The sequence below is a fragment of the Eumetopias jubatus genome, unplaced genomic scaffold (genome assembly GCF_037043125.1).
Source record: "Eumetopias jubatus isolate StellerSeaLion01/CBP00866 unplaced genomic scaffold, mEumJub1_p1.0 scaffold_5, whole genome shotgun sequence".
In the NCBI taxonomy this organism is placed as follows: Eukaryota; Metazoa; Chordata; class Mammalia; order Carnivora; family Otariidae; genus Eumetopias; species Eumetopias jubatus.
The window spans coordinates 74,161,069-74,184,794 of record NW_028274811.1 but is presented as its reverse complement, the minus strand read 5'-3'; the positions used below and the strand labels follow the sequence as shown (position 1 = coordinate 74,184,794).

Below are 23,726 nucleotides of genomic sequence, written 5' to 3'. Positions count from 1 at the left end.
CACCTAGTACAAAACACTGTGAAAAAGAGAACGAACCATTTGTTAATTCTTAGCTCTTTCTCTTCTTGGAGCATGCAAAGCAAGATTGCCTTTCTTGACAATACTAACCTCTATCTATATATGTTTTTTAAAGTTTATTTTTTATTATAACTCACGTTTGAATCTTTAAACAACTGTCTGTTTAGGAAGGAAAAAGGTGTGTAGACCACTAACAATACTTATTTCCCCTTAGCCACAGGAACAAAGGCAGAGTACAGAATGGGCTCTAAGGGTAAGGCTCCTGACCCAGACTGAACCCCTTGCACTAAGATTCTAATCACAAAAATCACACTGTTTTAGTAACAGGTTCCTGGACAGTCTCCTGACTTATTTCCAGTGACTGCATGGCTTCATCCAGGCTGCTCATCACTGTGGTGGAGAGGAAAGCACTGGAATGAACATTCTCTTTTTCAAGAGACTTCATGGTTTCCAGGCTGAGCATCATTGTGCCTTCGCACGGCTTCCTTCGCGGCTTCACGGCCAAAAAGCGAATCAGCCTTTTGGCACGCTTGCGGTACCGGCGTCTCCCCATGATGAAGATTTCAGCCTTGCCCTCGGAGTTGCGCTTTCTCATTTGGAGCAGGACTTTGAACTCCCGTTCGAATCCCGGAAGGAGGACTCTGCTTGGACCGAAAATCTTTTCCAGCAGACGTGCCTCTATGTGAAGCACTGATGGCTTCAGAAAGTGCTTAAACTTACACCAGGACTGCTGAGTGTGCATAAGGAGCCAACTCCTGGAAAGGGAACACTTCTTGCTGGCTCCTGGGCTGTGGGATCCGGGCTGGGTCTTAACCCTGAAGGGTGCCATTGCTCGTACTCAGGACCGGATCTGCAGGAAGAGAGACTGTATTCTCTTTTATTATGGTTGAAATACAGCTGTAAAAAGGAATAAAGAAGCTTTCTATATAGTGATACACAAATATATCTAAGATAGCAGATGAAAAAGCAAAGAATAAAACTGTGTAAAATGGTGGAAATGGGAGCCAAGATTATATTCTTGTCTGTTTGCATTTACATAAGAAACTCTAGAAGGATACAAAAGAAACCAATCAAGTAGGCACCTTTTTTTAAAATTAAATATTTAATTTATTTATCTGTCAGAGTGAAAGAGAGAGAGCACAAGCTGGGGGAGGGGGATGGGAGGGAGAGGGAGAAGCAGGCTCCCCAGTGAGCAGGAAGCCTGACATGAGGCTCCATCCCAGGAACCCCAGGATCATAACCTGAGCTGAAGGCAGATGGTTAACCAACTGAGCCATCCAGGCATCCCTCAAGTGGGTACCTTGTGGTGGTAGGACATTGGATAGGAACCAGGTGAACAAACAGGGCATGGAGCAAAACATTTCACTATATGCCTTTTTATATTTTTTTTTGAACCATGTGAATGTGTTTCCTGTTTAAAAATACATTTTGATAAAAGTCAGTTGTACGTATTGTATCACAAAAATGCTGTGTCACAGACAACACCAAGACTTAATAATTATTTATTCTTGAAGATCCACAAGTCAGCTGAGGCAGCTGATCCAAGCTGGGCTCTATGGACAGGCTCTGCTTCTAATTCAGATCTGTAGGTCTGCTACCCATGTCCCTCATTCTCCTTGAGCCAGCAGAAACAGAAGCACAAGATGACTAGAGGAAGCATACAAGCCCTCTTAAGTCTTAGGCTGAAAAATGACACAATTGCTGCTCATATGTCATTAGCCAGAGCAAATGAAGAATTGAGGAAGTACCCTATGCCCACAAGGAAGCTGAGGCAGGAGTACAGATGCAGGGAGGGGTCCGTGATTCAATCTATCACACCTGTTAGTAACTACAGACATCCTGAATATTCTAAAACTAGATCTGTGAATCACAGGTCTAAGGAGTAGCAAAAAGCAGGCATAACTTTCCTGAAGCTTGAATACTCTATGAATGTCATATCTTGTCTCGACGATTATGTCATCCCCGTTCATCTGGATCATGAATGGAATCAAATGAAATGAAATGGAAGACAAACTTATGAACTCACAGGACCAGAAGAGACTTTGGACCACACTTTAGCCAACACATTTTACAGATTAAGCAACTGAGGCCTGGATAAATTAAGTACAGTCAGGATACACAAGAAACTGTAAATTAAGTTGAGTAAAAACAAGAAGCACTAAAAAAGAACTATAAGCCCTAACATATAATTATTATTTATTTGGGGGTAAAGAACAATCATAAAAATCTTAAGAGACACATCAAAGAATTTGTTAAATGCAGAATCTACTAGATTGATTAAAGCTCCTTAGAGTCCACATGCTGGGCTGAGCCAGGAAATAAAGAGGGAAAACTGCAGTGACATTAACTACAAACAGAACCCACAATCATAAATCAGAACAGATTTCATGCATACAAGGGAATTATGATTTAGAGATAGATATCAAACATACATGAATAATAAAAGTGTATACTACATTTTTATTTTGAAAAATTTTATTAGCTTTTTTAACTTAAACGATTTCAAGGGTATACAAAAAAAATCTCTGTTCTTTACCATATACCCAATCCACCTGCCCCCCTGGAGCAAAATACTGTTAGTTTCTTATGTATTTCTCCATAAATTTACTGTGTTTATAAAGATAAAAATACACAGCATTTTCATCTTAAGTATGTATTTCTGAAGGCCTGGCATAATTCAATATCTATTTTCCCAGAGGACTGTTAAAGTATAATATTACTTTTTTAACGAGTTCAAGTGACAATGGCATTAAAAATGATTTATAAATCATTAGTCCTACTAGCTTGGAAAATTATACAATTCTTAACTAATTTTTTTTTAATTTGGGGAAACTAACAATATTTTATTTATACAGAAATGCAAAGGACATAGAATAGCCAACAGTCTAGAAGAACAAAGTTGGCAGAGTCACACTACCTAATTTTTGAGACTTACAGTAAAGCTATAGCCATTAAGACAATAGGGTACACTGTGGCATGGGCATAAGGATAGGTGAATAGGGGGCACCTGGTGGCTCAGTCGTTAAGTGTCTGCCTTCGGCTCAGGTCATGATCCCAGGGTCCTGGGGTGGAGCCGCGCATCAGGCTCCCTGCTCAGCGGGAAGCCTGCTTCTCCCTCTCCCACTCCCCCTGCTTCTGTTCCCTCTCTTGCTGCCTCTCTCTGTCAAATAAATAAACAGAATCTTTAAAAAAAAAATAAAAAGGATAGGTAAATAGATTAATGGAATAGAACACACATATTCTTGATGGTTTTCTCATACTAATAATGGTGACTGAGCTGACAATTCACTAAAATGACTAAATCTTTTTTCGTATTTATCCATGTCAGCCTCACCCTCATTCTGCCCAGCTGATGATCTGGAGCAAATATAGGACTTTATATTTATCACTACTACATTGTATCTTACTAGTTGCTACTCTTCTTTTTAGCTAAGATCTTTCTGGATTTTCACTCTGTAATATAATCTAATATATTCTCTATTTCTTCATGGTTCTTACTGTCTGTGAATTTGGTAATCATGTTATTTAGCACTCTTTTGGTTATAATTAGTAAAGATTCAATTAAAACTGACTAAGCCAAAGAGGAAATGTATTGGCTTACACGATCAAAAAGTCCAGGGTAGATTCTGATACAATAGAGTCCAGGTAATCAAATGATAACACCTGGGTACTCTTCCTCTCTCAATATCATTTTCTTCTTTATGGACTTCAGCCTTTGTCCCAGTGTTTCAGCAAAAGACTTAAACCTATCTCTCATTGGCTTGAAATGAGTCATATGTCCATATCAGAACCAATCAGTGTGGTCAGGAGATGTAGTTCTCTGATTTTCCTCACCTGAATATCACATTCACTCCTGGAGCCATGGATGAAGTAAGCCTCCCTTCAATCCCATGGACTAGGGAGTGAAAATGGGGAAAGGTGATTTCCCAGGGAAAACAAGGCACTATAAACAGGTTGTAGGGGGATGGACACTGTAGAAAGGAAAAATAAGATATTTACATTACAGTACTTATCTAGATTGCTGACAAAAAAAAAAAAAATGCTGGACATGGCCAAATGAAAGGATAAATAAAATGCTTACAAACATAAAGATATTATCTCCAAAAATCATCTATTTTTATATTTGATTTTAAAGTATGATTCCAGGAGAATTAAGTGGGCATTGTTAGGTCTAAAGGAAGTAGAATTATTATCACCTCCATATGCTCAATACTGGTTAAGTTTTAATTGCCCTCTTCTATTTGTATTGAATCCAAAACCTGGAAAAGGCCTATGTCTTAGACAGCCAGGCTGCTGCTATTAACAAAATGCCATAAACGGATCTGTGGCTTAAACAACAGATATTTATTTCTCACAGTTCTGGAAACTGGGAAGTCCAAGATCAAGGTGCCAGCAGAGTTGATTCTTGCTGAGTGATCTCCTCCTGGCTTGTAGACAGCAGCCTGAGAAGTGTGCCCACAATGGCCTTTCCTTACTGTGTGCTCATGGAGAGAGAGATAGCTCTCATGTCTTTTTCTCTTTTTATAAGGGTATTAATTCCATCATGGGAGTACCACACTTATCACCAAAAGCCCCACCTCCAAATACAATCACATTGGTGGGGAGGGGGTAGCACTTCAACGTAAGAATCTTGACAGGTCACATTCAGTCTTAAACAGTCCACAAAAGAGCTGTAATCAAGTTCAAAAGTTAACGGAATGGCCAAAGAAAATAAGTTTATCTAGCCATTATTCACACAATGAAAATAAACATAACCAAGGTAGTCAATCCAATCTTGCACTCAGAAATAGCATTACTTTTAGGGAAGCTTAAGCTGCAAGTACACAGAATATTCTTTGTACTGCCTCTAGCATTTCTCACTTGGACCAGGAACTAGTATTAAATTCAACAAATCAGGAAAAAAGCCTCCAAAGGTTCTACTAAACTCAAATGTCCCATAGGCAGGAAGTCAAAGCACAAGAGATTACACTTAATGCAAGCAAACTGGTCAATTAATTGAAGAATATGACACCAAAACCACCTCTTAAAATCCACAAGAATATCAGATAATTATGTGATTGAGGGAAACTGGAAATGTAAGATACAAAATGTGTGATGCCAAAAAAGAAAAGAAAATTACAGGTTATTATACCAATTAGAGCTTTTAAAATATGTTTTAGCTTAGATATTTAGCTATTGCAGGGCTGTCATTTTCATTTGCTGGATCTACTGAGAGAAAACAAGGTACGAGGAGTTTCCTACAATGTCTAGTTCTTGGAATATAAAAAGGGATTTTAAAAGTAAAGAAAGTAATAAGTAAATTAGTAAACCTGACCTAAAACATGCTACCAACCTCAGTCCAAGCACTATATGCCCATCTTGGTTTTGCTTCAGGGTCAATATCACCATCCTGGACTTTACACTTTCAAGTCTAGGTGCCTATTATGATGACAGCAATAGGAGATACCACTATCTTTGGCGCCCCAGGATAGTTATACCCCTTCCCCTGGCAACAGAGGGCTTGATTTCTAAGACTCAGTCTACCACTAGATCAGCAGATAAATATTTAATCCCTATGAAACTGAACTACCATTTAGCCAAACTGATGGAGAGGAAAAAGGGAGCAATAATGCCTGACAATAGATAGTGCATCATTTTGAAGAAGTGGCCAAGTCAGATATGCTCTTTCATTACACGAACCCCAACTAGTCCTGCACAACTTCTAATGTGGTCTGCTCTTACTGGTTTGGGATGCTTAAGTGGGGGTGAAGAGGTTAACTTGAATAATCATAATCCAAAACTAATTAGTCCATGGATTGAAAAAATATGTCAACCACTTAATCTTTTTTTTTAAGATTTTATTTATTTGACAGAGAGAGACATAGCAAGAGAGGGAACAAAAGCTGGGGAGTGGGAGAGGGAGAAGGAGGCTCCCCGCAGAGCCGGGAGCCCGATGTGGGGCTCCATCCCAGGACCCTGGGATCATGACCTGAGCCAACGGCAGACACTTAACCGACTGAGGCACCCAGGTGCCCCTCAACCACTTACTCTTAAACAGAGATATTCAATCACTATATAAAAAAATCACAAGTTTCCATGAAAAAGAATAAATTGGTAATACTGAATAATTCAAAATGTAAGACAAATATGTATAGACAAGATTTATTAACAATAATGCAACATTGTATTTTTCATAACTTGTTTTGAAAATTAGTAATGAAATAAATTTTATTTTTTGTATATTTTGATGTTCATTAATTTTATCGTACTATACTTAATATATGATATATTATGCATTATAGTGTACTCTTTTCTTTCCTTCATCTTTCATGTTTCTGCAGTTCAATTTTTAAGACTATCTTTTAGAATAACAGTTTTAGATTCATAGAAAAATTGTGAAGAAGAGTTCCCATATGCCATACACCCAGTTTCCCGTATTATTAACAGCTGTACATGGTTTATTTTAGTTTGAACTACTTTTATTTCCACTTGATTCTTATCTTTAATCAACATAACTGATATACTCGATAATATGATCAAATAGTACTAAAAAGCTGATAATCAATTTCATCAGGTCTAGTTACATTCTTCCCCATCAATAACCACTTTTATCCCTGTAACTATTTCTTCTAGTTATTTAACTTCTGTGTTTCTAAATATTTATACCTAAATTCCTTAAATTATCAATATTAGAAATTTTGACAATTTTTTTCCAAATGCTCCATCATATCGATCACAGACCCATCAAAATTAACTACTGAGCAGTCTAGTGTAATCCAATAATCCATCCGTTTCATTTCTTCCCCTATTTCCATTATGGAACTTGCATCCTCTTGCTACAGTCTGCAGCTGGTAGCTCCCTAGGCTCAATGTAAAACTGAAGCTTCCTTCGCCAATCGCCTAAGTTGGATACCCTGTTTCTTGGGCCTTGGGACTTTTTTGTCTTCCTTGGGTTGCATACTTAATTTGTTGGAATAGATCTTCCAGTCACTTCCTAAGAAAAGACTCCAAGGAGGTAATTTTTTTAAAACTTGGCTTATCAAAACTTCCTCTGTTTTACCATCACAGTTGATTGATTGGCTGAATATAGAATTCTAGGTTGAAAAGCAGTTTTTCTCAGAATTTTAGTGGCATTACTTTGTTGTTTTCTACCTTCCAAAATTTCTGCTGAGATGTATTATGCCATTCTATTAGCTATTGTACGTGACATGGTCTCCCAGCATTTCCTCTTTAATCCTACGGTGCTGAAATTTTATGAAGACTTGCTTTACAAGTGTCCCTTTTCATTCATTGTGCTAGGCACTCAGTAGGACCTTTCAAACTGGAGACTCATGTTCTAGCATCTTAGTCTTTGCTTTCTATCTGCTAAAATGGTGTTGAATCTCTAATCTACTCATAACTCCATTCCCACATTTTACCAGAAATCCTTTGAAGTAATATTTTAAATGTATAGTCAACTCAATTATTAATTCTAATGTCATGTATATTGACTTTGGAACATGGTCTAAAACTTTGGAATGTATAGCATTTCAGGCCAAATAATAAAACTACTTAAAGAAAACCCAATTGCCTGAGTTGAAGTTATCCAGTTTTCTCCTCCACATACAATTACCAAGATAGGACTGACTGAATAAATAATAAAATATTTATATAATAGAACATCATGTGATTATTGTTGTTCTAAACCATTTGAGAATAAGTGGGAGACATTATTCCCTTTACCACTAAATATTTCAGTGTGTATTTCCTAGGAACAAGTCATTTACATAATGCTTCTAATTTTATGAGCAGAAGATTGAAAACAAGATGTGTTCTTGCTTAAATTAAGCATATACATAGAAATTCTGTATATAATATATCTACATTGGACATAGTCTGAAAAGGTTTAATGATAACAATACAGCAGGGCCTTTTGGTAATCTTCTTTCATCCTGTGATGCAGACCCCATAAAGCTCTAGAGCATGGCAACATGGCCAACATGCAGAACGTTCTCTAAAACCAAAATCAACTTACATTTTATAACTCATCTTTGATATGCAAAGAATTCTAATGTGCTATATTTAAATGTTGGTTTGCTCTGTATGTGTGCCACCCCTTCTTACTCTATTTTAAAAGCTGGAGCTGTCCTAATTTGTGAGTATGAAAAAGAAAAGACTACTGTATTTGGACTTGCTATTTAAAACACCTCAATGTAATTCTCTCCTTCATGTGTGTTTTGGAATTTTCCCCTATCAGAAAGCTTATCAGGGTCAAGATCTGAGAATTAAAAGGAAAGGAAATGTGGTTTACTGGAAGCTTATAACTGTGGTCCCTTAAAAACTCTTTTCTAGTCTTTAAGTAAAGATTTGAAATAAATTCCACCCAAATTTTTTTTTAAACTCCAAGTAACCAAACACCATCAACACACCCAAATTATCTAAGAAGAACTACCTTTTAAATAATCTCTCTCAAATAAAATGCCTGTGATTTTTATTGTGAAATAAACATAGTTTGTGCAAGTAATCACAATGAGAATATTTACAAAAATTTGATTTGAAAATTAATTTTAAGAATTGACACTGAATATCAAGCCAGTATAAAGGTATTTTATTACTGTAAGTAAGATCAAGTTCTCTCTGAGTTAAATAGATCTCTAAAGTATTTGAGATGGTTTCAAAGATAAATACATATTGCAACAAGATTAGTAGCAGCTTTGGGTTTTTGCGCAAATGAAACCCAGTGCTCCTTGCACTTAAAGTGTTTAGTAACACTTTACCAAATGTAGTGGACATCTGTTGTTTGTGTCTTCCTGGCATCCACTAGGGACTTGCTCTTCTTTTACCCCATGTGGCTCTGGAGAATTTTTCAATCAGAGGGCCTTACTCTGACCTGACTTCATGAGCTGGGACAGCTCCTGGGCTAGTCAATCTTTATACATTCTGCTGTTCACAGACTGGTACATGGGGATGAACATATGACCCAAGCAGAACCAATCAGAGTCCCCTGATGAGAGGCAGTATATGGACCCCAAAGAGTCTCTCTTCCTCTGACCTTGACTTATAAAAGACCAGAGGAGTCTGGAGGTGCCAGTGTCAGTGGCCATCACTGCCTACCACACACAGAAAATCTGCTAGAGAATGATGTCAATACCCTGAGGAATACTGAATTGAGTGACAGAAGTCCAGAGAGCCCAGAAATCTGTTGAGTCCCTGGATTCAGCTGTGCTAAGGCCACTTCCACACTGGGATTTTCTAGTTAAAAGAGCTAATAAACTCTCTTTTTGCTTGAGTTAGTTTGAGTTGAATTTCTTTCTGTTGCAACGAACCAAGCATCCTGACCGATAGACAAAGGCAAGGTCTTTTCAAAACACAATGCATAGTTAAGGCATATCTAAGTACACTTGAACTATGGTTGTCCCTAAATGGTATATCTGCCAGGTAAAGATTATAAAGTTATATGAATGGAATGGAACATAGGCTTATTTTTTTTTATAATTTTGCAAATAGTTCCACTATTCACATACAAGTGGCCCCAGACTATCTACTGTCAAAAAGAGAAAACATACATGTGTGTGGTGGTAAACAGGGGAGAATAGGATGATAAACTCAAGCCAAAGGAGCATAGACATCCCTAATCTGAAAAACTTTTCAAAAGTGAGAGGTTTCATGTTTGTGCATTACACTATTAGATAATTTAGGTTCAAGTCTGAAAGGTACTGTAGTTATAAAAGGAAGTTCAGAAAATGTACTGAAGAATGTAACTCAGAAGCTCAAAGACAAGTCTTGAAAACAGGGGCATGAATTTCATTTATATCACAATCATGTTCTTGTACTACATTAAAATACTTCTTAACAACATGTCTCATACTATAGGTTTGCTTTTTAGGAACACCTGAAATATAAGAAATATCCATTATAATCTTCAATACAATAAAAAGAATTGTATACCCGATATCTACCAAGTTCTTTATATAGTCCCGGGTGTTATATACCTTTCCCTTTTACTTCTCTTAGTGAAATAAATACACTTTTTTACCACAATGTGAAGAAATATCATTGTCCAAAGGTAGGTTGCAATTATATAGGCTGGAACTCCTCTGTCACATGTCTAACATGTAAATTCTCTCCTACAGGGCACATTCTGTAAGCTGATCTTTGGAGTCATTTTCCTTCTTGTTTTATCTTCCCCAGTTAACTCACAGATCAGAAGAGATATGCATTTCTAGACGAGGGAAATCATAAAAGTAACATAAAATGTGCAGCATTATTTTCTAATAATTTGTTTTCTCATTTCTCTCTATAAAAGCATCCGGCTTCTTCATCTTACCTTACCTTCGTCTACCTATGCCTGGCACAAAGTGAGTACTCAATAAACGTTAATTAAATGAACAAATAGAACATTCCAAGGTAAAGAGCTTGAGAATGAACTACTACTTTAAACTGGGAGAAAACTGAAGATCTCAGAAGTTAAGTGATGATCCAATAACGCAAAGCCATTAGTGTTAGTCCCAGAGTAACTCTCTTGATTCCTAATCTAATGTTCATCCACTAAACTGAAATTTTTGAACATTTTTTAAAATAATGTCCACATGGGAAACATGTTCTCAGAATATAACCTGAGATGTGATGAATTCTAAGATATCACTCCCTATTGCCCCCACTCTAGGAATATCAAGTGCTTTTTAAAAAAAATAATTAGCAAACACATGTGTATTTGAACTCTTCATTAATCATAAATTTTTGGAGATATACCTTAAAATAGATAGTAACAAACTAGTGTGTTAAGAGACCAAAGAAGCTGAAATCATTACACTAGACTGGGCTAATATGTACAGGTGTTTTCCCCGAGAACACCGAAGCCACCTCCTTGATTTTACCTCAGAGTCATTTTTCTTGAAGTCCCCAGATCTTGAATTGATGTTTTCCTCTGTTCTATACTCCTTGGTTATATTATATTCCTCCCTAGATTATACTTGGAATTGGAAATCATATTATTCATTCTTGTATCACCAATGTTTACCCTAAAGCCAAGCACTCAATAGAGGTCAGTTTATAAGACAAGTAAGGACAACTAGATATCCACATGCCCAATGATGAACTTAGACCCTTACCTCATATCATATACAAAAATTAACTCAAATGGATCACAGACTTAAATGTAAGAGCTACATAGAAAAAATATAGGAGGAAATCTCTGAGACCTTAAGTAAGGGAAAAGTTTTTTAATGACACCAAAAGCATATTCCATAAAAGAAAAAATTAATAAATTGGACCTTAACAAACTTTAAAACTTCTGCACTCCAAAAGACATCTTTAAGAAAATAAAAATGACAAGGAACAGACTATGAGAAAATTTTTACAAAACACATATCTAATGCAGAATTTATATCCAGAAATACACAAATAACTCTTACAACTCAATAATAAAAAGACAACCCAAATTTTTTTGAGAGAAAGAGTGTGTGCACATGAGTGTGGTGGGGGAGGAGCAGAGGGAGAGGGGAGAGAGAATTTCCCAGCAGGCTCCACTCTCATCATGGAGCCCTAAGCAGGGCTCAATCTGATGACCTCTAGATCATGGCCTGAGCCGAAACCAGGAGTCGGACACTTAACCAACTGAGCTACCAAGAAGCCCCAAAAGACAGCCCAATTTAAAAATGGGTAAGATATATGAGTTGATATTTCACTAGAAAGAACATATACAAATGGTTAATGGCTAATAAAGTCATGAAAAGATGTTCAACATCTGTAGTGATTAGGAAAATGTAAACTAAGAATGAGATACCATTTCATACCCATTAGAATGGTTGTAATAAATAAGGCAGATAGTAACAAATGTTGGTGAGGATGTGGAGAAATGGGATCCCTCACACATTGCTAGTGACAATATAAAATGCTGCAGACACTTTGAAAAACAGTTTGGAAGTTTCTCAAAAAACTAAACATAAAACTACCAAATGACCCAGCAATTCCACTCCTAGATATAGACATAAGAAAAATTTAAACATATGTCTAAACCATGACTGGTATGGAAATTTTCATTGCAGAATAGAGAAATGTTGATAATAGTCCCAAACTGGAAACAACTTGAATGTCAATCAATCAGTAAATGGATATACTAAGTATGATACATCCATATAATGGAATACTAGTTTGACAATAAAAAGGAAGAACTACCAACACATGATACATCACACATAAACCTCAAAAACATTATGCAAAGAGAAAGAAGCCAGACACAAGAGACCACATATTACATGCTTCTATTTATATGAAGTATCCAAAAAAGGCAAATATATAGACATAAAACAGATTGGTGGTTGCCTGGGCCTGGGAGTATTAACGGGAATAACTATAAATGGCCATAAGGCATCTCATTGAAATGAAAATGCTCTAAAACTAACTTATGGTGATGGTTGCACCACTCAGTAAAGTTACTAATAATCATTGACTTGTAGACTTGAAATGGATGGATTTAATGATATGTAAAATACATCTCACAAAGTTGTTTTTAAAAAGGAAAAGTGAACGAGTCATTGTCTCATTTATACCCCTTGCAAAGATCCTTCTCTCCATTGTTGTTTAGTATTCCATTAAATGGATACACCACCAATTTCCAGAAGTTTTCTACTCCCCTATTTTTTTTTTAATTGAAAGATTTTATTTTATTTATCTGTCAGAGAGAGAGCACAAGCAGGGGGAACGGCAGGCAGAGGGAGGAACAGACTCCCCGCCGAGCAGGGAGCCCAATGTGGGACTGGATCCCAGGACCCGGGGATGATGACCTGAGCACAAGGCAGACGCATAACAGACTGAGCCACCCAGGCGTCCCTCTACTCCCCTATTTTTAAGATTCTTACCTTCCTCCCCTCCTCTAATCTCCAACAAAAACTCTCCCAAAAGCCCTTAGTACATTTTAGCATATTTGTCCCAGCCCTTCCATTCACAGCAGGAAAACATGGGCCCTTTGCAAGCAGCTCATTCATATTTTTATGAAGTGCTTATTCAGTTCAGTTGCCTTGCCCTCAGGATGCTAACAGTTTGACGGAAGAGACAGAGGATTCATAGAAATAACTATGAAATAGAAGTTCCTTTTTTTAAAAAAGATTTTATTTATTTATTTGAGAGAGAGAGCATGAGAGGGGGAAGGAAAATCAATTAATCTTGGGGCACCTGGGTGGCTCATTTGGTTAAACATCTGCCTTTGGCTCAGGTCATGATCCCAGGGTCCTGGGATCAAGTCCCACATCAGGCTCCCCACTCAGCAAGGAGCCTACTTCTCCCTCTCCCTCTACACATCCCCCCCACTTATCCTCACTTTCTTTCTTTCTCTCTCTCTTGCTCAAATAAATAAAATCTTTAAAATAAGCTTGTCGGTTTCTTATTTTCTTTAATAAACTTTTTATTTTGGAATAATTTTAGACTTTTTTTTAAGATTTTATTTATTTATTCATGAGAGACAGAGAGAGAGAGAGAGAGAGAGAGGCAGAGGGAGAAGCAGGCTCCCAAGGAGCAGGGAGCCCGATGCGGGACTCGATCCCAGGACTCCAGGATCATGACATGAGCCAAAGGCAGACGCACAACCATCTGAGCCACCCAGGCGCCTTGGAATAATTTTAGATTTGCAGAAAATGTGCAAAGATAGTATGGAGAGTTCCCATATACTGCTCACCCAGTTTCTGTTTCCCAATGTTACCATCTTACATTACTGTGCTACATCTGTCAAAACTAGGAGACCAACATTGGTACATTGTTATTAACTGACAGCCTAATTTGGATTTCCCCAGTTTTTAAATGAATGTCCTTTAACTGTTCCAGGATACAACCTAGAATACCACATTGCATTTAATCATCATATTTTCCCTCTCTTCTCTAGTCTGTGACAGTTTTCAAACTTTCCTTCTTTTTCATGCATGACTTTAATGGTCTTGAGGAATATTAGTCAGGTATTTTGTAAAATGTCCCATAATTTGGTTTATGTGATATTTTTCTCATGATTAGACTGTATTCATGGGTTTTCAGAAAGAATGCCACAGAGGTTCGCTATACTTCTCATCACATAATGTCAGGAGATATCTGTTATCCACATGGCATCACTAATAAGGTTAACTGTGAAGTCAATTTTCTTTTTTAAAAGCCAGCTAGTATTTTCACTGGGATCGTAATGACTCTATATATCAATTCAAAAGAATTGCCATCTTAATAACTTAGTTTTCCAATCCGTAAATACGGTTTATCTCTCTACTTATTTAAATAAGTCTTTAATCTCCCTCGCTTCCTCCAGGCATGAATTTCTCACCAGGATCTGTCCACTCTCCTAGACCTTCAAGTAGCTGCTTTTTATTGTTATTATTATTTACATATTCCAGAGTCTATAGTTATAACCTGGAAAATGTCAGCTCAGTAAGATCTAACTCAGCCACGGAAAGCAAAATCTAACATTGCCTCAGATGCTTTTTTAAGGTATAAAGGGAAAAATAATTTATATTGTTATCCTTCAAATACCCTTAGACTAGAAACTTAATCACAATCTGTGTTAAACCAATCTGCAATCTTAAAGTTCACCACCAATTAGCAGACCTACAGTCTATGATAATGAAAGAGAGCTTTTCTCTGTGTCAAATGAATTTGACGATGTGAAATTATGACCTCATACTTAATTAAAATTCCAAACTCTAAGAGATCAAACACAAGAGAATCATATTAAAATCTTAATGAAATTATTCAGTGTTATCCACGATGTTGTAAAATGGGCATAATTCTAATAGAGTAATTAATATATTTTTAATGGTAATATAGCTTCAATTAACTCTTTTGGAAAGCAAATGCAAATGAGCCTTAAAATTATTCATAACTTCAACCGAGTAATCCCACTTTTGAGACTCTGCCCTATGGAAATAATGCTAAGTAGAGTCAGAGGGAAGAGTGACCCTTATGCACAAAGATTTCCACCAAAGTGTTATTTATAATATGAAAAAAACTGATACTACTTAAATGTCCAATAAGAAATTCTTATATTCACACAGCCACAAGCTTTAATAATCCTATAATATTAAGCAAACGTACGTGCTGTGTGAGCTCAACTCTAATATTTTTTTAAGTATAGAAGAAAAGCCTAGAAATTAATATACCATATTCTTAATGATGGCTAGTGGAACTATAGATATTTTCTTTTTCTTCTGCCTGCTTGCTATTTTTTCAAAAGTGAGCCAAGAAAACAATAAGATCTTTTTTAATCTTATAAAAATTTACCTTATTTTTGAATTTCTGAGCTGGAAAATTTAGAAAACTGGTTCACCCTCTGTACTTCAATGGTAAGGAAATTTATATTATTTCTAAGGCTAAGGAAATAGGCATGGGTCACATCAGCAATATAAATTATTAGCCTCAAACAAGCTTAATTTTGATATGAATGCTCTAGAACCTGGAAAACGAATTTTAGAGTTGTGTTTCCAATGAATGCTGAATAAAAGTAGAGTTTTATTCTAAAAACCTTTCCAGATATGAGATTTAAGATGCCTAGTTAAAAAGCTCTTTGTTCCGTTATTACAGTTACTAATGTTTGTTTGTAGTTGCCCAAACAGAAATGACAAAGTACAATGTGATCTTCTGCATCAGGACTTTCTATTATAACCAGTCCATCTTTACTGTTCAACTCTCATGAGCTAATGATAGAGTACTAGCATTGCTGATTAATTATCTACTAAATCAGACACTGAACATAATGACTTTTAACTTGGTTTTAAATATCCTAAACAATTTTTCCTGATGTCTCTCTAAATAGAAAAAAAAAAGTTTTTAGTTTAACATTTCATACCGCGGGAAGATAATCTAGAGGTAATGTTAAAGGTTAGTAGAGTGTTTATCTTATCAAAAGTGGTCTGGTCTGTTTGGGTTACTGTTTGGATTCCAGCTAATCAGGCCTATTTACTAGTTTAAGAACTTTCAACAATTAACAGTGTTCAAACAGCACCAATCTGCTATGTTATTTCAGCTGGGAAAGCAGCTATATGAACCAATACAGCTTCCTTACTAAAAATAAATGATAGCACTTTCCACTCACTGGGGAGTGAGTTTTTAGGTATGTCACACTGTCACACTGCATAACAAAACAAAAGAGTGTGAAACATCTAAATAATAAAATACCCAAAAGACATGCCATGTTTTTGGATTTAAAAAAATAATAAAGTAACTTTGCCAACAAAAACATCATTGCAGGAAGACAAAACAAATATAAAGTGAGTTTAAGAGGTAGGTTGTGGTCCTTTTCATCAAGAACCATGACTTTCCTTGTTTTTAAGACTGTTTAGTTGTATTAGCAATTTTTAACACATGGTAGCTCAAATCAACAATACATTTGCTTTTCAGACTTTGACACTTCCCAAGCTGCTAGGCCTATGCTTAACCAAACAAGTACAGCAGCACAAGTGGAACATTTATGTAACACAGAAACTATAAATGTTCTACTCATTCTAAAAGATATGACAAAGGGATAAGAACATTAAATTTTAAAACAGATTTAAAACCCCTGAGAAGAATGTACTTAGCTTATACTTATTGTAATTAAAAGTATCACATCACTTGTTTACTGAAAATAAAATAATATATTCTTTCTTTTCTCTAATTTTTTTAAATTCATTGATCATTTATCTGGTGTTATGCTCTATACTAAGGACTTTACGTACATTCTCTCATTGAGTCCTTGTGATAATACTATGAGGTGTAAATACTAACATTTATCTTCATTTTGCAGATGGAAAAACAGCCTTAGATTAAGTAATCTGTCCAAGGTCACTCAGCTAGTTCATGCTGGAATATGGTTTGAACAGAGAAGAGGTCTGATTTCAGAGCCTGTGCTCTTACCTACTGTGGATAAATAAAAATGACACTAAAGAATTTTTAGAAGAGATATCAAAATACCTGAAATAAACATTCCTGATAATAAAGTCATAAAAACCTCCTATCTGTGGCCTTTGTTTTCCCACTGACAGATATTCCCTTACCAATGTCAGCTCTTTCTTCCCTGCTACTGCCCCTTCTTCTTCCACCTTCCAGCAAACACACACACACACACACACACACACACACACACACACACACACACACACACCAGCAGCTTTGCTGATAGTGCCTGTGGTACTAAAAAATAGGGCAGGAAAAAGTTAATATTCTACTTCAAAAGTGGACTAAATGCTTAAGTGTGGCCTCAGAACTGGCGGGGGTAAGTAGGGGAGGAGACATCATTATTTGAACAATCGACTGGATGTTCCCACTTGTTTGTTTACTTGAGGTAAACTCATTTACAGGTATATAGGAACATGAGAAAAGTCTCCAAAGAAGAGATGGTTCCCAGATTTCCTTCACTTCTCTGCTCAAGCCAAAAGCCCTGCTATTTATCTAACAGAAACAAATATAGAAGGTTTTCCATGACAGTTTAAATGGACATTTCTCTGCATAACGTTAGGTCTTACTGAAGCAGATCCTACAAATGAGTGTTTTCCTGTCTACAGAACTTTCTGCAATGAAGAAAATGTTTGACATTTTCCTCCCCAATATGGTAGCTACCAGTCATATGTGGATGTTGAACACCTGAAATATGGCTAGTGGGACTTAGGGACACATTTTTAACTTTATCTAATTTTAATTTAAATACTCACATATGGCTAATGCCTATCATATCAGACAGAATACCCATAGCCTTATCTCAATAACTACTATTCATTGAGGATCTACTATGTGCTACATAGCTACCTTTGAAGAAGGTAAAATTTTGTCCCCATTTTACAGGTAAGTAAACTAAGGCACAGAGAGGCTCATGGATTTACAACTATTAAGTGGTAAATTCTGGTTTTTACACCTACATCTGTCCCTCTCAAGGCCTGATACTTTCATTACCAGTGGTATTTAATACCGGCAGAATATTAGATGGCAAGCTTTTCAAAAATACTTACTCTCAAGTTCCACTCCCATAATTTATTTAATTGGTCAGGGGCAGGGCCCAGATACATACATATCACTGAAACTGCCACTGTTTAACAACTGGTGTGACTGGGGGCCCCCTGTTATTGGACAGCTATTTCCAAAAGGGAGCTACAAAGAAGTTCTACCTCTACTTCTTCTCTTAAGCATGGTTAACACTTAATACTAAAGAGTCCCTCTCCTTTTTGCATCACAGTAAATGACCAAGAGCAGCAACTCCTAGCTAGGATGAGGTCACGTAGCTAGTTGATAGAGCTGAGACCAGGGCCCTGGTAAATGCTCCAGCTTCTGGAGCTGTGGAGACCCCAAATGAGCAAAGGTTAAGAAAGCCCAGCCCAGGGATTTAAAGCCCCATGCAGCAACCCAGAGGCTGGAAGGCACACAAGAGGCTGCAGGGGCTATGTGACTGTTTTTAGAGGTGGGAACGTTCAGCAATCCCAGGCTTGTCAACTTTGTCCTCTCCACCCCCTTTTTGCCACACCAGAGGTCCTGAGGAGTGGTCCAAGGGCCTCTGTGCAGTATTTTTCACTCTCCCAAGGTTATTTCTAACAGATATAACCCTACTTTGTCACACAGTATGTACCTAAAATTGTAACTGTGAAATGAATGAATGCAGATTTTGGAATTCAAGAGGCTGGGACTAATCAGCTTCTAGATGGGTTCAGATATCTGAGTATGTGTTTGGTAAATAACTTCCTAAAAATCAAATCAAAAAGTCCCTTCAAACTGACAGTTACCAGAGAACAAGGGGGTGGGGGGATGGGCAAAATGGGTGAGGGGGAGTGGGAGATACAAGCTTTCAGTTATGGAATGAATAAGTCACAGGAATAAAAGGCACAGCATAGGGAATATAGTCCATGATACTGTAATAGCGTTGTATGGTGACAGGTGGCAGCTACACTAGTGGTGAACCTAACATAACATATAGAGATGTTGAATCACTATGTTGTACACCTGAAACTAATGTAACAATGTGTGTCAACTATACTCAAAAATATTAATAAAAATAATTTTTTTATTTAAAAAAAAAGAAATTCAGAGTCCAATATAAATAGAAAAGACATCTGAAATAAAATAATATCAAATACAATTAAAATAATTAATCAGTATAATTATCAAAAAAGATGGGTCACCAATAAGTACCTTTTTCGACAGTTAAAAACAAGTTCCTTCAAAACCTTTGCACTTGCCTCAGAAAAGTGGGTAGAGAAGATGACATCAGTCTCCAAGACAGGATTATTTTTTGTTTCAGAGGCTAAAAGGCTGAAAGGAATGAAATAAGAAGAGGAAATGAGAATATTGACAAAAAGTTAAACAGGAATTTATGCCATATCCATACATACTCCAACAGTCCTGTTAAGCACAGGCGACCTGCATTTACCCTTGCTTGGTCTAGGAGACCACTAAATCAGGTTCTGGGGTGAGAAAGTCAACAAAGCAAGGGCCTGAAGGAAACTGCCACAAAAATAGAAAACGCTGCTGTAAACATTACCCCTCAGACTAGCCAAGTATGTCTTTCTCTCCTACAGTAAAGGAGTAAAAATAAAAATAATCTGTGTTTGAGACTATGCTCAGAAATGGTGTGTGGCTATAAAATACACTGTGGAAATCATCTCTCCATTCAGAAACTCAGCACAGCTGCTCCAATAAGTAGGCTATGTATGTTCTGAAGCTAAATGAACTTGTGTTCTAAGAATCTCTTTAGAGGTAATAGCTCTGAATGTCATGAGCAAAAATCTCAAGGATGATTGTAGCAAATGGCTTCAAACAGAAACATCTAGTCTGTTGTTATTTCCCTTTAGAAGGGAGGACTTGAATTCTCCAGAAACAAAATCACCAATCATTCTTACCAACCTACTGCTTATAAAAGTAGGGAAAACATAGGTTTCTCAAGCTACAGCTGCAGATTCAAAAATTAGTTTGTACCAGTTGATTTTGCTTTAGTAATGTAAAAAGTAAACCACCCAAAGAGAGTAGAAATAATTAACCAAGGGCATCTAGAGATGTGAAAGATTACGGTAGAAAAAGCCACTTCAAGTATCTCTAAACTTGAATTTCAAAACTTGGTTTCATTTGAACCTTATCTGTCTGCTTCACCCACCATCCCAGCCTTTTTTTTTTCTTTCTTTCTTTCTTAATAGTAATACATGCCCAAGTTTTAAAAAACCACACAAAGGCGTTTATAACTAAACATTACAGTCTTCTAACCTATGTCTGTTCTCAATCATATTCCAAATCCCTAGAACTGGTTTTGTCTTGTTTGTTTGTTTTTTAATCATTGTCTAGCTCTTAAAATGTTAAAGAAACATGATGCCCCAGGTGTAAGTGTCCTGAAGAAGTTTGTTTGGCTTCCAAGTTTCCATCAGGAGCCAGTAGTGTAAGGATACAGAGAATCAAAAGATGGAAGTTCTACTCCTCACTTCTTCCCAACTATGTTTGTGCCGTTGAGGAAAGCACTTTCCTCTATGGAATTGTTTTCCCTGTCTGGAATTGAAAATGTTGACTGTTGGTGCACTTCTAATTCAAACCATCTATACCAGCACTTTCTAACACAGGTAAGCTATAAGGTGAGCTATCAGTGAGCCACACTGATAATTTAAAAATTTTTAATGACTACATTAAAAAATAAGAAACAGGTAAAACTAATTTTAATACTTTTTATTTACCCTAATATATCCAAGTTATTAACATTTCAACAGGTAATCAATATTAAAACATTATCAATATTTTAATATTATTATTAACAGTTGTCTTCAAATCTGGTATGTATTTGACACAGACATCTTAACTGAGACTATCCACATTTCCAGGGCTCAAACCACATGTTAATTAGTTGCTACTGTCTTGGGCAGCACAGTTTTATACCAGTGTTGGGACATCATTCCAAAAAAGCTCTATTTCAGTGAGTAACTCACTTCTGCATCTCTCTTTTGATTGCCTCTGTTACCAACAAAACATTATTATTGATTACCATTTGTGGCAATACCCAATTATCAGTAACAAATTGTTGAATCTACTTAGATCACTCACTAGGTTCACTATCAGAGCTTTGATTAATATCAGTGCTGTTTCTCTATAATACCTCCAGTCTTTTAGTGAATTTTTCTTCTCTGGCCGAGTCATTCTACTAAAGTTTAGACACTTACCCTGGGCTTCATAACAATTAGGATATAATATCACTATTAATTAACATTTTTTATATTTAAATTCAATAAAGTAACATATAGTATATTATTATTTTCAGAGGTAGAGGTCAGTGATTCATCATTCTTGTATCACACCCAGTGCTCATTACATCACGTGCCCTCCTCAATGTCCATCACCCAGTTACCCCATCCCCCCACCTCCCTCCCCTCCAGCAACCCTCAGTTTGTTTCCTCTGCTTAAGAGTCTCTTATGATTTGTCTCGCTCTCTGATTTCATCTTGTTTTATTTTTCCCTCCCTTCCCCCGTTTTGTTTCTTAAATTCCACATTTAAGAATCTCACATGAGTGACATCATATGGTAACTGTCTTTTTCTGATTGATTTATTTCACTTAGCATAATACCCCAGAGTTCCATCTATGTCGTTGCAAATGGCAATATTTCATTTTTTATGACTGAGTAGTATTCCATTGTGTGTATATAGATAGATAGGTACATATATCTACATATATACCACATCTTCTTTATCCGTTCATCTGTCCATGGACATCTCAGGTCTTTCCATACTTCGACTATTGTGGACATTGCTGCTATAAACTCTGGGGTGCAGGTGCCCCTTCAGATCACTACATTTGTTTCTTTGGGGTAAATTCCCAGTAGTGCAATTGCTGGGTCATAGGGTAGCTCTATATTTTCAACTTTTTGAGGAACTTCCAAACTGTTATCCAGAGTGGCTCACCAGCTTGCATTCGCATCAACAGTGTAAGAGAGTTCCCCTTTCTCCACATCCTCACCAACATCTGTCATATCCTGAATGGTTAATTTTAGCCACTCTGACTGGTGTGAGGTGGTATCTCATTGAGATTTGGATTTGAACTTCCCTGATGCTGAGTGATGTGGAGCATTTTTTCATGATTCTGTTGGCCATTTGTATGTCTTCTTTGAAGAAAGGACTGTTCAATGACTTCTGCCCATTTCTTGATTGGACTATTTGTTCTTTGGGTGTTGAATTTGAGAAATTCTCTATAGATTTTGGATACTAGCCCTTAGCTGATAAGACATTTGCAAATATCTTCTCCCATTCTGTCGGTTGTCTTTAGGTTTTGTCGACTGTTTCCTTTGCTGTGCAAAAGCTTTTGATCTTGATGAAGTCCCAGTAGGTCATTTTTGCCTTTGTTTCCCTTGCTTTGGAGACATGTCTAGCAAGAAGGTGCTGCAGTCGAGGTTGAACCTCTAGGATTTTGATGGATTCCTGCCTCACATTTAGGTTTTTCATCCATTTTGAGTCATTTTTGTTTATGGTGTAAGGAAATGGTCCAGTTTCATTCTTCTGCATGTGGCTGTCCAATTTTCCCAGTACCATTTGTTAAAGAGACTGTCTTTTTTCCATTGGATGTTCTTTCTTGCTTTGTCAAAGATTAGCTGACCACAGAGTTCAGGGTCCATTTCTGGGTTCTCTATTCTGTTCCACTGATCTGTGTGTCTGTTTTTGTGCCAGTACCATACTGTCTTGATGATCACAGCTTTGTAATTAAGCTTGAAGTCTGGAATTGTGGTGCCACCAGTTTTGGTTTTCTTTTTCAACATTCCTTTGGCTATTCGGGGTCTTTTCTGGTTCCATACAAATTTTAGGATAATTTGTTCCAGCTCTGTGAAAAAAGTGGATGGTATTTTGATACAGATTGCACTGAATGTACAGATTGCTCTAGGTAGCCTAGACATTTTAACAATATTTGTTTTTCCAATCCATGAACATGGAACATTTTCCCATTTCTTTGTGTCTTCCTCAATTTCTTTCAAGAGTGTTCTAGAGTTTTCGGAGTACAGATCCTTTGCCTCTTCGGTTAGGTTTATTCCTAGGTATCTTATGGTTTTGGGTGCAATTGTTAATGGGATTGACTCCTTAATTTCTCTTTCTTCTATCTCATTATTAGTGTATAGAAATGCAACTGTGCATTGATTTTATATCGTGCCACTTTACTGAATTCCTGTATGAGTTCTAGCAATTTTGGGATGGAGTCTTTTGGGTTTTCCACATCGAGTCTTATGTCATCTGCAAAGAGTGAGAGTTTGACTTCTTTGCCAATTCAGATGCCTTTTATTACTTTTCGTTGTATGATTGCTGAGGCTAGGACTTCTAATATATGTTGAATAGCAGTGGTCAGAATCAATATCCCTGTCCTGTTCCTGACCCTAGGGGAAAAGCTCTCAGTTTTTCCCCATTAAGAATGATATTTTCAGTAGGCTTTTCATATATGGCTTTTATGATATTGAGGTATGTTCCCTCTATCCCTACACTGCAAAGAGTTTTAATCAAGAAAGGATGGTGTACTTTGTCAAATGCTTTTTCTGCATCTATTGAGAGGAACATATGGCTCTTGTACTTTCTTTTATTAATGTAGTGTATCACATTGTTTGATATGTGGATGTTGAACTACCACTGTAGCCCAGGAATAAATCCCACTTGGTCGTGGTGAATAATCCCTTTAATGTACTGTTGGATCCTATTGGCTAGTACCTTGGTGAGAATTTTTGCACCCAGGTTCATCAGGGATATTGGTCTCTAATTCTCCTTTGTGGTGGGGTCTTTGTCAGGTATGGGGATCAAGGTAATGCTTGCCACATAG

The 23,726-nt window shown here is 36.8% G+C and overlaps 1 pseudogene; it reads right to left on the bottom strand.

The window, feature by feature from the left end:
* Positions 1 to 286: 286 nt before the first annotated feature.
* Positions 287 to 23,726, bottom strand: part of LOC148164373 (uncharacterized) — a 42,861-nt pseudogene continuing 19,421 nt past the window's right edge.